The following is an 18493-nucleotide window of genomic DNA, read 5'->3' as shown; positions in this document are numbered from 1 at the left end:
ATGTTCTCTAAAGCCTGTTTGTCATGCTTAGACCTAAACAAGTCTACAAATCATGTGTTGACTCAATAAGGGGGGGGGGGGGGGGTGGCAGTGTTGATCTTTCGTTCCTCAGCCATACAGAGAGCTCATATACAACACCAGAGGGATTTTAGAATAAGGTTTTGCAAGCCTTTAGAAAGAAGAATATGTCTGTGTCAAACAGGTATTGACGGTCTTAGAGAAACACAGGAGCAGAATGTATTCATTTCTCTTTCTTTGTCTCGGTCTTCCTTTTTACTTGCCTTCTGCGTCTCCTTTACAGAGTTCCCTTTGAGTGTCTGTGAAGCTACATGGCCTTTGCTGAGCACACAAGGCCATAGATGTAATGCATGCATGCACTGACACACACCTGTTCCCAGTCGAGGAAGAAGCTTTGTCTTAAAGCAATGATTTAATTAGACACACTATGGGCCGACTGGCTGAAAGGAGGAATCCCCCCATGCTTCCTCCATCTTCACCATGCTGTCACTCGTTACATCCACATGAATGTCAAAGAGAGAGGAGGCTGTGGGCTTCAAAACACTGTGCCGCATCCCTTCTATTCGTCTATTCCCCCATGGTTGAAGCACCGTTTCAGAGAAGGAACATCTCTCTCTCTTTTCTCCATCAAAGCGCTTTGAAAACAAATCCCTGTGAGGGTTTGGCTCAGGCTGAGAGGACTTCAGGTGCGGGGAGCCCCCGGAGCAATCAATAAGACAGAGAGAAACAAACTAATAGATTTTTGGGCAGTGGGGACGTCAGTGTCCAGACGAGGAAATCAACACTTTCATGGTCGTGTCTTGTGTCTCTGAGAAATATGGGCCAAAGGTTCAAATGTAACACCCTGCACTGCCTTGTAATCAAGTGTGAGTCTGCTTCCTTAGCTGTACATACAGAATATTTTCCTGTAAATATCAAACCAGCGTACCTTGATACGACACACGCCTCACAAATATTTACCACTACCACTCTCCTCAACACGTATTTTCCTCTAAAACATGCCTTGGCTTCTTAGCTAGAATTGTGCAGTCTTCATTGTGTGTTTAAATAGAATACTTAAAATCGTTGAGTTCAACCTTAATATAAAACAACCTCAACTTCCTGTTAATCAGAATCAAATGAAAACACATTGAACTAAACCTTACTGTAACTACCTTCAGAACTGCTGGAGGGTAGTGTCCTGTACTGTACCTTTCAGAACTGCTGGAGGGTAGTGTCCTGTACTGTACCTTTCAGAACTGCTGGAGGGTAGTGTCCTGTATGTACCTTTCAGAATGCTGGAGGCATAACCTGCATGCCTGTTCAGTCAGTGACCATGATGGCCAAGCAACATGTATGTGCTCTCACGGCGTGACGAATAAGAATCGTGTTCTCCGTCATTGTGCTGTTCTAATTGGTTGTGAGATAATGGGTGGTTTATTGGAGATGCCCATGTAGCGGGAGCATGTAGCTCCTCCTAATGCCTTTTTAACAAGGTGCCAAAGTGGTATCGATGTTTGATTACATTTCTCTGAAGAGCTCTGTCTCAGCTCTTAAAGCAGTGAGAAGCCAGAAGAACTTTGGATTGTCTTGATTCTAGCTCGCCCAAATCGTCACACTTGATGCAAGTGTCTGTTATTGTTCTAGACAATGACACTAAGCAATGCCATTTCTTCTTTTCTTTATTTATCAAAAGTTACATATTTCATACAAACAGCGCATTCGGAAAGTATTCAGACCCCTTCCCTTTTTCCACATTTTGGTACGTTACAGCCTTATTCTAAAATTGATTCAATAAAACATTTTCCTCATCAATCTACACACAATAATACCCCATTAAGACAAAACAAAAAAACAGGTTTGTAGAAATTTTTGCAAATGTATTACAAATTAAAAACAGAAAAAACCTATTTACATAAGTATTTAGAGCCTTTTCTATGAGACTCTAAATTGAGCTCAGGTGCATCCTGTTTCCATTGATCATCCTTGAGATGTTTCTACAACTTGATTGGAGTCCACCTGTGGTAAATTCAATTGATTGGACATGATTTGGAAAGGCACTCACCTTTCTATATAACAAAGTACAAAGAGATCCTTGATGAAAACCTGCTCCAGAGCGCTCAGGACCTCAGACTGGGGTGAAGGTTCAGCTTCCAACAGGACAAGGACACAGCCAAGACAATGCAGGAGTGGCTTCGGAACAAGTCCTTGAGTGGCCCAGCCAGAGCCCAGACTTAAACCCAACCTAACATCGCTGGAGAGACCTGAAAATACCTGTGCAGCGACGCTCCCCATCCAACCTGACAGAGCTTGAGAGGATTTGCATAGAAGAATGGGAGAAACTCTGAATGCTTATGTAAATGTGATATTTCCGGTTTTTATTTGTAATACATTTGCAAAAAATTCTAAAAACCTATTTTTGCTTTGTCATGGGGTATTGTAGAATGATGAGGGGGAAAAAACGATTCCATTCATTTTAGAATAAGGCTGTAACGTAACAAAATGCAGAAAAATTCAAGGGGTCTGAATACTTTCCGAATGCACTGTATTTGTGATGTGTGTATATTTATATATATATATATATATATATATTTCCATTTAAAAAACTTCAAGATTCCTACATGTTGGCAGACATAACACCAGACACAAACACCCACACACACAGGTTCCTTTGTTGTAAGTCCCTCTGCTCCTCTGCATGTGTTTCAGATCCAGGACCTGGCTATCCGCTGTATCCAGAAGAACATCAAGAAGAACAAGGGAGTGAAGGGCTGGCCCTGGTGGAAGGTGTTCACCACAGTACGCCCCCTTATAGAGGTCCAGCTCACAGAGGAGCAGATACGTGGCAAAGACGTGAGTACACAAACTATACACACCCTCCATCTACTGTTGATCAGCGGTGTAGTCATTACTCCAAACAGTTGCAAAATATTCAGTTTTGCAACAAAAAGTATATTTTCTATTGGACAGGTTCATCAAACAGGAATGGACCTACCTGAATCTGTCCAATAGAAATGCTAGTTTTTGTTGCAAAACAGAACGTTTTTCCGACTGTTTGGTAGTAAAGATTACACCCCAGCATTTGATTCCCACCCCCTGCTTTATAGAGACTATACAGATTTAGCTCCCTCTAATACTGTAATACATTTTCTCCCCCCCCCCCTCTCGTTCTGTCTATCTGCTCCCAGGAGGAGATCCAGCATCTGAAAGGGAGGCTGGAGAAGGTGGACAAGGAGAGGAACGAGCTGAGACTGAACAGTGACCGCCTGGAGAGCAGGGTACACACACACACACACACACACACACACACACACACACACACACACACACACACACACACACACACACACACACACACAACATACAAACTGTGTTGCAGACTAATATAAGATAACACATTGTACCAGCGGATCTGTCTGTATAAATAAAGGATGAACAGATAGAGGTTTTATGTCATGAAGTTTAACTGTATTGCACTGTATGCATAAGACAGGGTGCATGTGTAGTAGTAATAAACACATTATTTTCACCCTCTTGCTTATTGCAATTGTGTGTATATGCCAGATCACAGAGCTGTCGTCGGAGCTGGCAGACGAGAGGAACACAGGAGAGTCAGCCTCTCAGCTGCTGGAGTCCGAGACCTCAGAGAGACTGAGACTGGAGAAAGACATGAAGGACCTGCAGGTTAACACTGTTAACACTGGAGAAATGAGACATCCTTAACTGTTGTTGGATGAACACAATTATTTAATTCATTATTTAAACCAGACAGGTAAATGGAAAACCGATTCTGATTTGCAATGACGACCTTGCCAGTTCTGTTGGCTGCAACGTAATAGTGTGATCAGATTGTTGACCCTGCCTTCCCCATCCTTTTAGTTTTCTATTTGGCATTTGACATTATTGTTTTTTTCAGGGTATTCCAACTAGATGGGATACATTTTTCCACTGACTGATCAGACAGCACATGCTGATGGGCTGGGCTGGGTGCAAATTACCTCGCTTCTAGAAATGAGCAATTGTGTCATTTAGAGAAAGTGTGTGTGTGTGTGTGAACAATGAGCGTGTTTGTGTGTGTACGTGCAAGTGCAATGTGAGGTCTATCTGTCAGTATTTCTAACTTGGTATATAATGTGTTTGTGTATTAATGCATGGCCTGTGATTCTCTCCCCAGACTAAGTTTGACTCGATGAAGAAGTCTATGGACTCTATGGAGATGGAGGTGATGGAGACCAGACTCCTCAGAGCCTCTGAGCTCAATGGAGAGATGGACGATGACGACACAGGTCAGCGCCACACACACACGTTTGTTTTACTATCCTTGTGGGGACCAAAACATTTATTCCCATTCAAATTCTGATTTTCCCTAACCCTAAACATAACCCTTAACCCAGTCCTTCTCAAATAGTGGGGCGCGCCCCCCTGGGGGGGATCGGAGCGATGCCAGGGGGGGGGGCCGTGTGACCCCGGGGAACATGCTTTTTTTTGCCGCAGGGAGTAGTTTTTTTTTGCACTGAACAAGAGCACACAGCACAGAGCAGGAGATATGAAGTGCAGATAACAAACCCTTAAGAGACACCATGGAAAAATATTTAACAGGGATGAAAAGAAAGGCAGAGAGAGACGGAGATAATGAGACAAACGTAAGTCTCCCGAAAGCTAAGACGAGGAAATATGACGAAGCGTATGTAGCGCTTGGCTTCACTGTGACTACGGTGGGAGACGAGGAAAGACCGGTATGTTTACTGTGTCTAAAAATGTTGGCAGTGGACAGCATGAAGCCAAATAAATTAAGGCGTCATTACACCCCAATCACGCTGATAAGCTGCTTGAGTTTTTTCAGCGAAAACGTGCCGAATATTGCCAACAATCGTCCCGCTTTGTGAATGCTACTTCAGTAAACCAGCGAGCACTGTTAGCATCATATAAGGTGGCGTACCAAATTGCTCAGTGCAACAAAAAAAACACTCCATAGCGGAGGAGCTGATACTGCCTGCAGCATTAAACATGGTCTCTGTCATGCTGGAGTGCTGCAAAAATAAAAACTATCCCTCTGTCCAATGACACTGTCGCCAGACGTATAAATGACATTGCTAACGATCTTAAAGAACAGCTGGTAGATAAACTCGAAGACAAACGTTTTGCCTTACAGTTCGATGAAGCAACTGACAGCAACAAAGACTGTTTGTTTATCGCTTATGTACGTTTTGACATGACAAACTCCCTGTGTGAGGATCTACTTTTTTGTAAATATGTCAGAGACAGAGCCACAGCTGAAGAGCTATTCAAAATGCTGGACTGCTTCCTGACTGAGAATGGGCTAAAGTGGGAGAACTGCATTGGTGTTTGCAGTGATGGTGCACAGACCATGGCAGGGATGAGAAAAGGACTTRGGGCACTCATCAAYAAGGCCTCACCTAATGCTGAGTGGACACACTGTGTTATACACAGAGAAGCACTGGCATCATGGCACCTTTCCTCTGAATTAAGTGAGGTTATGACTGACATTGTAGGTGTAGTCAATTTTATAYAGACCAGACCACTAAAAACAAGAGTCTTCTCTGCTATCTGTGAGGAGATGGGAGCTGAACATCAAGCTGTGCTGTTTCACAGTGAAGCAAGGTGGCTGTCACGAGGAAAAGTCTTGTKCAGAGTTTTTGAGCTCAGGGAGCAGATAAGAATGTTTTCGGAGCAGGAGCACAAGTATGACCTCGCAGAAACATTCAGTGATGAGAACTTCCTGGCAAAACTGGCCMACCTGAGTGACATATTTGGAAAGCTAAATGAACTAAATCTACAGCTTCAAGGGAAAGATAAACACCTCCCTCAYGTCACAGACAAGATCAGSTCTTTCACTCGAAAGCTTGCAATGTGGGGCAGGCGACTTGATGAAGGAAATACTGATTCATTCGAGAACCTGCATGAATTTGTTGACACTACTGACTATGATGCCACCTCAGTGATTCCATATATTAAGGAGCATATTTCATCACTGATGGGATTCTTTAAAAAGAACTTCCCTGAAAACAGTTCCCAATATGACTGGGTGAGAGATCCTTTCAATGCACCAGCTCCAACTGGTTTCAGCTCTGCAGAGGAGGACCAGTTCATTGATATGACGCCTGACTCCACATTGAGACTGAGGTTCACATCACAGGCACTGAGTGAATTCTGGCTGAGTGTAGAGAGGCAGTATCCACTCTTAGGGCAGAGGGCCATGGGCATTCTTCTTCCTTTTGCAACATCTTATCTTTGTGAGACTGGCTTCTCTGCTGTTGCTGCACTGAAGACCAAGTACAGGTCCCAGCTAAACATTGAGCAGGAGCTGAGAGTTGCAGTATCATGCTTCAAACCCCGCTTCGAAAAGCTGTGCTCTGCAAAACGTGCTCATTGTAGCCATTAATCCTGACTTCCTCATTTTGATTTTTTAAAAATCAGTACAAATTGTTTTATAAATTTTTGTTTTATAGGTCAAAGTGTTTCATATATTGTGCTCCTGAGTTAATGTTGCTGATCAATTTGAATGTATTATTATTTATTGATTATATTTTATTTTATTTTTCAGTATCAAATGGTCCAAAAATGTTTACAGTTTAAATAAGGGTTGAATTAAAAAAAAAAATGTCAGGCAAAGTGATGCACTTTAAGTCTTTTCTGTTACAGACTAAAAAACAATGTTAATAAAGTTATTCTTTGTTGTAAGTTGATCTATATTTCTTTATTTTTTATTTTTTTGTTTTCTTTAATGTTAATAAGGATACAATGTTATGCAGAGGTGTACTTATAACAATTTTATAGACAAATTATACTATTTACAGTCGCGGCGGAGAGTTGGGGGACGCGAAATGTTTACTTCTTCCTAGGGGGGGCGTAACAGAAAATAATTGAGAAGCACTGACTTAAGGCAACCCAAAGGTTGCGAGTTTGAATATCATCACGGACAACTTTAGCATTTTAGGTAATTAGCTACTTTGCAACTACGTAGCATGTTAGCTAACTCTTCCCCTAAACCTAACCTTAACTATTTTAGATAATCCATCCCCAAACCATAANACACACACACACACACACACACACACACACACACACACACACACACACACACACACACACACTGTTGCTATATGGTGACAATTTAGCACCATGAAAACCAGCACACAAAGGTACACCCCAAGACCAGGATCAAAGTAGGCTGTTTCTGAGTCCTTTCAGTTGCCCAGTTATTTGGTTGTATCAAGCTGACCACCCTCTTAGACTGCAGCGGCTGCCTGAAATCAATGAGGAGACAAAAGGTTTTGCAAGACATGGTGTAGAAATTGATTCTAAAAGACTGCAGGCGTCCTCAAATTATATTTGCACGCATGCCAAACAGACTTCCGGCTAGACTGCGAATGCAGGCTTTATTTGGCCATTCTGAATGTAGAATAGATTTTTGTCTCAGTGTTTTGTTTGAACGTTTCAACACCCCACATTTTACGTGGAATAGACAACCCTGTGTAAGAGATAAATGTACAGGCCATAACAGTAGTGTACAGACTTTAATATGGCTTCAAAACGGCTTGATACATTTCCTACTGACTAATGAAAACCCCTTCCATGGTTAAACAGACTTCCTTTCAAACTGGCTAATCAATTTCATCTTAGTTCTATTTGAAGGCGTATTGAATGCAATGGAGGCTGCTGAGGGGAGGACAGCTCATAATAAAGGCTGGAACGGAGTGAATGGAAACCATGGTTTTGATACCATTCCACTAATTCCGCTCCAGCCATTACCACAAACCTGTCCTCCACAATTAAGGTGACACCAACCTCCTGTGATTGAATGTTGACGTGGTGTGGTTCTTGTAGTGCTGTCCATGACCTGTCTGCTAACTGTGCTGTCGCATGTTGTGTCTGTTAGGGGGAGAGTGGAGACTGAAGTATGAGAGGGCCATCAGAGAGATCGAGTTCACCAAGAAGAGGCTCCAGCAGGAGTTTAATGACAAGCTGGAGATGGAGCAGCAGAACAAACGGCAGCTGGAGAGGAGGGTAAGGCAGTGTCTGACACACACACTTCTAACACTACCTCGCACTGCTTACACACACTTGCATGTTGGGATTTACACCTACCTCATCTAGCTACACACACACATGCTCACAGGCAAAAAAACTTAGCTCATATCCTTCCTTCTGTCCAGAAGCACATTACTAGTGCTTTCGGTGGGTCTCTCCCTCTCCTTTTCTCTCTCCTTTCCTCATTGCTGGGCAAGTGTCTGTCTGTCACTGTCTTTGTCTATCTCTGTCTGCCGTTTATTTTTCTCTCTGTCTTTTTCTCAGCCCCTTTCTCTGTTTTTGACAACTCCTCTGAGCTTTCTCATAAAACGTCAAATAAAGCTTCACACTCCCCGAGCGCCCACTCAGTGAGACATAAAAGGAGCAGTGAAGCAATAACTAGTCTTTTCTTTCTCTCTCTGTGCGTCTCACCTGGTCGGCCACTCAGYCAGACAGCTTGACAGAAGCTAACGGAACCTTTGACCTCTTTCATGGAAAAATGATTTTAAATGTTACACATCTCTCTCTTTATCTCCCTCCCTCTCTCCTCCTCCAGCTAAGTGACCTCCAAGCAGACAGTGAGGAGGTGCAGCGTACGGCCCAGCAGCTGAAGAAGAAGTGTCAGAGATTGACGGCTGAGCTACAGGACACCAAGCTCCACCTGGAGGGCCAGCAGAGCCGCAACCATGACCTGGAGAAGAAACAGAGGAAGTGAGTTCAGTTCATAACGCGCACACTCTGTAGGCCGACAAAGACGTTTATCCCATGTCCCAGTTGTAAATGTGAACTTGTTCTCAACTGGCCTACCTTGTTAAATTAAGGTGAAATAAAACAATACCGACCATAGAGATAGAGGACTCTTGTACTCAAAAGCCCATTTTAGCATGGGCAGCGCCATTGAGGACTTTCACCATTTTGAAGTAGTCAACTAGGTGGGACTTCCTATGGGTTAAGAAAGGATCACTTAATTGCAATCGGGTCACCAGGAGGGATCAGCCAATGAATTATACTCGTGAGGAAACATTCCATAACTGCAGGAGGCAGTAAATCGCCAACCTTGGCTTTATACCTGTTCAAACAACACTCTAGGTGGCAGTATGTACCCTTTTAGTTTGTTTACCAACTCATAGAAGTAGTAGAAGAAGAAAATGGAGTACTTCAAAATGGAGAGGGCCTCAATGGCGCTGCCTGTGCTCTCCTAGATGCCACAATGGGACCGATACATTTATGCGATGTCTAACTAAATCTTTGATACAGACACAGAGTGGTGTGCGCCACACACACACACGTACACACTCATACAGTATGTTCAGATCTGCAACTACAACCTGATACTACTCATAGTGTCACCCTCACTGTGACAATTCAATTTAATGGGCTTTATTGGCATGGGAAACATATGTTTACATTGCCAAAGCAAGTGAAATAGATAATAAACAAAAGTGAAATAAACAATACAAATTTACAGTAAACATTACACTCACAAAAGTTCCAAAAGAATAAAGACATTTCAAATGTCATATTATGTCTATATACGGTGTTGTAATGATGTGCAAGTAGTACAAAAGGGAAAATAAATGAACATAAATATAGGTTCAAATCAAATTTGATTTGTCACATACACATGGTTAGCAGATGTTAATGCGAGTGTAGCGAAATGCTTGTGCTTCTAGTTCCGACCATGCAGTAATATCTAACAAGTAATCTAACCTAACAATTTCACAACAACTACCTTATACACACAAGTGTAAAGGAATGAATAAGAATATGTACATAAAAATATATGAATGAGTGATGGCCGAACGGCATAGGCAAGATGCAGTAGATGCTATAGAGTACAGTATATACATATGAGATGAGTAATGTAGGGTGTGTAAACATTATATAAAGTGGCATTGTTTAAAGTGGCTAGTGATACATTTGCTCTCGATTGTGCATCTGTAAAAGTTTGTGAGTGTTTTTGGTGACAAGCCGAATTTCTTCAGCCTCTTGAGGTTGAAGAGCCGCAGCTGCGCCTTCTTCACCATGCTGTCTGTGTGGGTGGACCATTTCAGTTTGTCCGTGATGTGTACACCAAGGAACTTAAAACTTCCCACCTTCTCCACTACTGTCCCATCGATGTGGATAGGGGGCTGCTCCCTCTGCTGTTTCCTGAAGTCCACGATCATCTCCTTTGTTTTGTTGACGTTGAGTGTGAGGTTATTTTCCTGACACCACACTCCGAGGGCCCTCACCTCCTCCTTGTAGGCCATCTCGTCGTTGTTGGTAATCAAGCCTACCAGGTAATCAAGCCTACTGTAGTGTCGTCTGCAAACTTGATGATTGAGTTGGAGGCGTGCATGGCCACGCAGTCATGGCTGAACAGGGAGTACTGGAGAGGGCGGAGAATGCACCCTTGTGGGGCCCTAGTGTTGAGGATCAGCGGGGTGGATATGTTGTTACCTACCCTCACCACCTGGGGGCGGCCCGTCAGGAAGTCCAGGACCCAGTTGCACAGGGCGGGGTTGAGACCCAGGGTCTCAAGCTTAATGATGAGTTTGAAGGGTACTATTGTGTTAAATACTGAGCTGTAGTCGATGAACAGCATTCTTACATAGGTATTCCTCTCGTGCAGATGGATTAGGGCAGTGTGATTGCGATTGCGTCGTTTGTGGACCTATTGGGGTGGTAATCAAATTGTAGTGGGTCTAGGGTGTCAGGGAGGGTGGAGGTGATATGGTCCTTGACTAGTCTCTCAAAGCACTTCATGATGACGGAAGTGAGTGCTACGGGGCGGTAGTCATTTAGCTCAGTTACCTTAGCTTTCTTGGGAACAGGAACAATGGTGGCCCTCTTGAAGCATGTGGGAACAGCAGACTGGGATAAGGATTGATTGAATATGTCCGTAAACACACCCGCCAGCTGGTCTGCGCATGCTCTGAGGACGTGGCTGGGGATGCCGTCTGGGCCTGCAGCCTTGCGAGGGTTAACACGTTTAAATGTTTTACTCACGTTGGCTGCAGTGAAGCAGAGCCCGCATGTTTTGGTAGCGGGCCGTGTCCGTGGCACTGTATTGTCCTCAAAGTGTGCAAAGAAGTTGTTTAATTTGTCTGGGAGCAAGACATCGTGGTCCGCGACAGGGCTAGTTTTTCTTTTGTAGTCCGTGATTGACTGTAGACCCTGCCACATACCTCTCGTGTCTGAGCCGTTGAATTGCGACTCTACTTTGTCTCTATACTGACGCTTAGCTTGTTTGATTGCCTTGCGGAGGGAATAGCTACACTGTTTGTATTCGGTCATGTTTCTGGTCACCTTGCCCTGATTAAAAGCAGTGGTTCGCGCTTTCAGTTTTGCACGAATGCTGCCATCAATCCACGGTTTCTGGTTGGGGAATGTTTTAATAGACGCTGTGGGTACAACATCACCGATGCACTTGCTAATAAACTAGCTCACCGAATCAGCGTATTCATCAATGTTGTTCGACGCTATGCGGAACATATCCCAGTCCACGTGATCGAAGCAATCTTGAAGCATGGAATCCGATTGGTCGAACCAGCGTTGAACAGACCTGAGCACGGGTGCTTCCTGTTTTCGTTTCTGTCTATAGGCTGGGAGCAACAAAATGGAGTCGTGGTCAGCTTTTCCGAAAGTGGGCCGGGGGAGGGCTTTATATGCGTTGCGTAAGTTAGAATAACAATGATCCAGGGTTTTGCCAGCCCGGATCGCGCAATCGATATGCTGATAAAATCTAGGGAGCCTTGTTTTCAGATTAGCCTTGTTAAAATCCCCAGCTACAATAAATGCAGCCTCAGGATATGTGGTTTCCAGTTTACATAGAGTCAAATGAAGTTCTTTCAAGGCCGTCGATGTGTCTGCTTGGGGGGAATATACACGACTGTGATTATGATCGAAGAGAATTGTCTTGGTAGATAATGCGGTCGGCATTTGATTGTAAGGAATTCTAGGTCAGGTGAACAAAAGGACTTGAGTTCCTGTATGTTATTATGATCACACCACGTCTCGTTAATCATAAGGCATACACCCCCGCCCTTCTTCTTACCAGAGAGATGCGTTAAGAAACCAGGTGGCTCCGATAGTGTGTCTCTGTATTTACAATGGTGTTTGTTCTTCACTGGTTACCCTTTTCTGTGGCAACAGGTCACAAATCTTGCTGCTGTAATGGCACACTGTGGAATTTCACCTAATAGATATGGGAGTTTATCAAAATTGGATTTGTTTTCAAATTCTTCGTGGGTCTGTGTGACCTGAGGTAAATATGTGTATCTAATATGGTCATATATTTGGCATATATTTTGCAGCTCAGTTTCCACCTCATTTTGTGGGCAGTGTGCACATAGCCTGTCTTCTCTTGAGAGCCAGGTCTGCCTTAGGCGGCCTTTCTCAATAGCAAGGCTATGCTCACTGAGTTTGTACAAACAATAAAAACATTTACAGTTAATATTACACCCACACAAGTTTCAGAGGAACAGAGACATTTCAAATGTCCAAGAGTTCCTTAATTTTGGGTCAGTCATAGTGGTCAGGTATTCTGCCACTGTGTACTCTCTGTTTAGGGACAAATAGCATTCTAGTTTCTCTGTTTTTTTGTTAATTCTTTCCAGTGTGTCAAGTAATTATCTTTTTGTTTCTCATGATTTGGTTTTGTCTAATTGTTGCGTCTAATTCTAAAAATCAAAAGAAATCAGCCAAGACCTCCACAAGTCTGGTTCATCCTTGGGAGCAATTTCCAAATGCTTGAAGGTACCACATTCATCTGTACAAACAATAGTATGCAAGTATAAACACCATGGGACCACTCAGCCGTCATACCACTCAGGAAGGAGATGCGTTCTGTCTCCTAAAAGTGCAAATCAATCCCAGAACAACAGCAAAGGACCTTGTGAAGATCCTGGAGGAAACAGGTACAAAAGTATCTATATCCACAGTAAAGCGAGTCCTATATCGACATAACCTGAAAGGCTGCTCAGCAAGGAAGACGCCACTGCTCCAAAACCGCCATAAAAAAGCCAGACTACAGTTTGCAAATGCACATGGGGACAAAGATTTTACTTTTTGGAGAAATGTCCTCTGGTCTGATGAAGAAAAAAAAATATGACTGTTTGGCCATAATGACCATGTTTGGATGAAAAAGGGGGTGCTTGCAAGCCGAAGAACACATCCCAACCGTGAAGCATGGGGTGGCAGCATCATGTTGTGAGGGTGCTTTGCTGCAGGAGGAATGGTGCAACTTAACAAAATAGATGGCATCATGAGGATGGAAAATTGTGTGGATATATTGGCAACATCTCAAGACATCAGTCAGGAGTTAAAGCTTGATCGCAAATGTGTCTTCCAAATGGACAATGACCCCAAGCTACTTCCAAAGTTGTGGCAAAATGGCTTAAGGACAACAAAGTCAATGTATTGGAGTGGCCATCACAAAGCCCTGACCTCAATCCCATAGAAAATGTGTGGGCAGAACTAAAAAGCGTGTGCGAGCAAGGAGGCGTACAAACCTGACTCAGTTACACCAGCTCTGTCAGGGGGAATGGGCCAAAATCTGCCTAACTTATTGTGGGAAGCTTGTGGAAGGCTACCCAAAACTTTTGACCAAGTTAAACAATTTAAAGGCAATGCTACCAAATACTAATTGAGTGTATGTAAACTTTTGACCCACTGGAATGTGATGAAAGAAATACAATTTGAGATAAATCATTCTCTCTACTATTATTCTGACATTTCACATTCTTAAAAATAAAGTGGTGATCCTAACTGACCTAAGACAGGGAATTTTTCCTAGGATTAAATGTCAGGAATTGTGAAAAATGATTTTAAATGTATTGAGGTTGCTGCTTGACGCATATCCCACGGTAGTTATTGGGTTCAAATTTGTCTCCACTTTTGTGGATTGGGTGGTCAGTCCTTGGTTCAAATATTGGGGAAGATGCCAGAGCTGAGTCTCAACAGTGAAGAGGTGACTCCGGGATGCTGGCCTTCTAGGCAGGATTGCAAAAGAAAGCCATATCTCAGACTGGCCAATAAAAAGTTAAGAGTAAGATGGGCAAAAGAAACCGACACTGGACAGAGGAACTCTGCCGAGAAGGCCAGCATTCCGGAGTTGCCTCTTCACTGTTGATGTTGAGACTGGTGTTTTGCCGGGTACTGTTTAATAAAGCTGCCAGTTGAGACTTGTGAGGCTTCTGTTTCTCAAACTAAGACACTCTAATGTACTTGTCCCAGTTGTGCACCAGGGCTCCCACTCCTCTTTCTATTCTGGTTAGAGCCAGTTTGCGCTGTTCTGTGAAGGGAGTAGTACACAGCGTTGTTCGAGATCTTCAGTTCTTGGCATTTCTCGCATGAAATTGCCTTTTTCTCCAGAACAAGAATAAGACTGACGAGTTTCAGAAGAAAGTTCTTTGTTTCTGGCTATTTTGAGCCTGTAATCGAACCCACAAATGCTGATGCTCCAGATACTCAACTAGTCTGAAGGCCAGTTTTATTGCTTCTTTAATCAGAACAACAGTTTTCAGCTGTGCTAACATAATTGCAAAAGGGTTTTCTAATGATCAATTAGCCTTTTAAATGATAAACTTGGATTAGCTAACACAACGTGCATTGGAACACAGGAGTGATGGTTGCTGATAATGGCCTCTGTACGCCTATGTAGATATTCCATAAAAAATCTTCCGTTTCCAGCTACGATAGTCATTTACAACATTACAATGTCTACACTGTATTTCTGATCAATTTGATGTTATTTTAATGGACAAAAAATGTGCTTTTCTTTTCAAAATCAAGGACATTTCTAAGTGACCCCCACTTTTGAACAGTAGTGTATATGTTTTTTGCTTTTTTGTTATTTCTTATAGAGCCAAAAAGATTAGAGAAGTGGTTTATCCATACATCTCTGTTCTGGATAGATAACTCTTCCTATTTTGTTTGTTTAGAGTTTTCCAATTTTCCAGAAGTGGTTAGATTTTATGGATTCTTCAATTACATTGAGCTGATTTATGACATGCTGTTCCTTCTTTTTCTGTAGTGTATTTTCTGTAATGTTTCAGTGATTCACCATAGTGAAGGCGTCGGCTCAGGTTTTCTGTGTCTCTATGTTTTTGGTTGGATAGGTTTCTCAATTTCTTTCTTAGGTTTTTGCATTCTTCATCAAACCATTTGTCATTGTTGTTATTTTCTTAGCTTGTCTCCATTTTTAGATTTGATAAGGAAGCTGAGAGGTCAAAATATACTATTTAGGTTTTCTACTGCCAATTTAAGGCAATGCTACCAAATACTAATTGAGTGTATGTAAACTTCTGACCCACTGGGAATGTGATGAAAGAAATCAATTTGAAATAAATCATTCTCTCTACTATTTTCTGACATTTCACATTCTTAAAATAAAGTGGTGATCCTAACTGACCCAAGACAGGGAATTTTTACTAGGATTAAATGTCAGGAATTGTGAAAACTGAGTTTAAATGTATTTGGCTAAGTTGTATGTAAACTTCCGACTTCAACTGTAGGTACCACACATGAGGACATTTTTCTTTGTTGAGATAATTTCCTTATTCATTTCTAGCCTTTATGCCAAAGGCAGATCTCTATCAGTGCTTTCTCTCTCTCTATCTCTCGCTTTCCCCTCTCTCTTTCTCTTTTTCTCTCAATCTCCCTCCTCTCTCTTGTGGTAATGGTTACTGAGTGATATATTGTCTCAGCAGAGTAGGAGAGATATATACAGAATTAATCTAGGAGATCAGTAAAGGCTATGTCGTGTCACACAGTAAGAAAACTTACTGGGATGCTGCAATCACACTGCAAATGTTTGGTGTGCGTGTGTACACACACTTGGCCTCCAGCCTATTGAACAGAGACGTTTCCACATGGACGTCTCCTGGAACTCTGGGGGGGAGAAACACACACACACCACCTCTGTGTGGTCTCTAAGCTTAGCTGTGCTTGTTAAAGCCCCTGCTGTCTAAGCCTCTTTAGTTCACTAAGTAAACAGTACAACAAACACTCACCCTGTGCCTATCACCGTTATGGGGAGTGTGTGTGTGTCTGTGCAACATATACTGTACCAGTATGAGTAATGTTCTATGTCGATAGGGGACTCACGGCAGGGTGTGTGTCTAGCAGGCATGGCATTAACGTACGTACGTGTGTGTGTGTGTGTGTGTGTGTGTTGTGTGTGTGTGTGTGTGTGTGTGGTGTGGTTGTGTGTGTGTGTGTGTGTGTGTGTGGTGTGTGTGTGTGTGGGTGTGTGTGTGTCAGGTTGACTCGGAGCAGAAACCTGTCTCAGGAGGAGGTCCAGAGGGAGAAGAATCTTAAGAGAGATGCTGAGCAGAGAGAAGGACATGCTGACTGGAGAAGTGTTCAGCCTGCGACAGCAACTGGAGGTACTGTACAAACACCAACACTACTGGCCTACCACATCTGTGTGTGTGTGCCAAAAATGGGTTCAAATAGTATTTGTAATCTTTCAAGTACTTTGAGTGTTTGAGTCTTCCCGGAGTGTCAGGTGGCTGGAGTTGGCCTTTCCATTGGCTCCATGGCAAGCTCAATCAAGCACAGCTATTTGAATGAAAACAAATAATTTTTGATTATGTGTGTATCCCCCTATAGGACCTGGAGATGTGTGTCTTAGGGTGTTTTCACATATAGACCTCTTTTAAAATAACTGATCTCAGTCCTCTTTAAAGTCAACTCTGGGGTAAAATAACTCAGTTCCCTTGTGTTATCGGTCAGCTAGATACCAACTTAACTTTTGGAAGCTAATCTTTTGTTAACAGATGAGACCTAATAATTGTAATCAGAAGATACTAATAACACGTAAATATTATTGGTAACAGAATACATAGCAGAATAATAACTGCAGATTAAATAATGCTATAATTGAAAATTGTACACCCCATGTAGGCTACTTTGAGAGCTATGCCCTATGTTGTGATTCTCACACTATTCAAACCCCCAATCAATAAACAGCTGGTGAAGATCTCTTAGCCTATAGATCACATATTGCAAACAAATAATCTGAACTAAAAACTACACCATTTTTTTTAAATTTCAGTGCATCCTTGATAATTGCTAATCAATATACCTATCCAGAAAAAGCACTTGTTTTTCTCAGAATCAGCACATCATCATCTTCTCTCTATTGTGGCAGAAATGTGTGAGGGTTCATGCCAGAGGAAACAGTGTTGCAGTAGTCTAGTGTGAGGGTTTATGGCAGGGGAAACGGTGTTGCAGTGGTCTAGTGTGAGGGTTTATGGCAGGGAAAACGGTGTTGCAGTATTCTAGTGTGAGGGTTTATGGCAGGGAAAACGGTGTTGCAGTAGTCTAGTGTGAGGGTTTATGCAGGGGAAACGTGTTGCAGTAGTCTAGTGTGAGGGTTATGGCAGGGGAAACGGTGTTTGCAGTAGTCTAGGTGAGGGTTTATGGCAGGGGAAACGGTGTTGCAGTGTCTAGTGTGAGGGTTTATGGCAGGGGAAACGTGTTGCGGGATTCTAGTGTGAGGGTTATGGCAGGGGAAAACGGTGTTGCAGTATTCTAGTGTGAGGGTTTATGGCAGGGGAAACGTGTTGCAGTATTCTAGTGTGAGGATTATGGCAGGGGAAACGGTGTTGCAGTATCTAGTTGAGGGTTTATGGCAGGGGAAACGGTGTTTGCAGTATCTAGTGTGAGGGTTTATGGCAGGGAAAGCGGTGTTGCAGTATTCTAGTGTGAGGGTTTATGGCAGGGGAAACGGTGTTGCAGTAGTCTAGTTAGGGGTTTATGGCAGGGGAAACAGTGTTTGCAGTAGTCTAGTGTGAGGTTTATGGCAGGGGAAATGGTTTGCACTAGTCGTGTGAGGGTTTATGGCAGGGAAACGTGTTGCAGTAGTCAGTGTGAGGGTTTATGGCAGGGAAACGGTGTTGCAGTAGTCTAGGTGAGGGTTATGGCAGGGAAACGGTGTTGCGGGATTCTAGTGTGAGGTTTATGGACAGGGGAAACGGTGTTGCAGTAGTCTAGTATTGAGGGTTATGGCAGGGAAATGGTGTTGCAGTAGTCTAGTGTGAGGTTATGGCAGGGGAAACGGTGTTGCTGATTCTAGTGTGAGGGTTTATGGCAGGGAAAACGGTTGTGCAGTATTTAGTGTGAGGGTTTATTGCAGGGAAACGGTGTTGCAGTATCTAGTATGTGAGGTTTATGGCAGGGGAAACGGTGTTGCAGTATCTAGTGTGAGGGTTTATGGCAGGGGAAACGGTGTTGCAGTATCTAGTGTGAGGTTATGGCAGGGAAACGGTGTTGCAGTATTCTAGTGTGAGGTTTATGGCAGGGAAACGGTGTTGCAGTAGTCTAGTTGAGGGTTTATGGCAGGGAAACAGTGTTTGCAGTAGTCTAGTGTGAGGGTTATGGCAGGGAAAGGTGTTTTCAGTAGTCTGTGTGAGGGTTTATGGCAGGAAACGGTGTTTGCAGTAGTCTAGTGTGAGGGTTTATGGCAGGGGAAACA

The 18493-nt window shown here is 43.0% G+C and overlaps 1 pseudogene; it reads left to right on the top strand.

Annotated features, from left to right (window-relative positions):
• Positions 1–18493, top strand: part of LOC111957931 (unconventional myosin-XVIIIa-like) — a 159684-nt pseudogene that overhangs the window by 108285 nt on the left and 32906 nt on the right.

The sequence above is a fragment of the Salvelinus sp. IW2-2015 genome, linkage group LG4p (genome assembly GCF_002910315.2).
Source record: "Salvelinus sp. IW2-2015 linkage group LG4p, ASM291031v2, whole genome shotgun sequence".
NCBI lineage: Eukaryota > Metazoa > Chordata > Actinopteri > Salmoniformes > Salmonidae > Salvelinus > Salvelinus sp. IW2-2015.
Note: the sequence above shows the minus strand (reverse complement) of the source record. Positions and strands in the feature narration are given on the sequence as shown.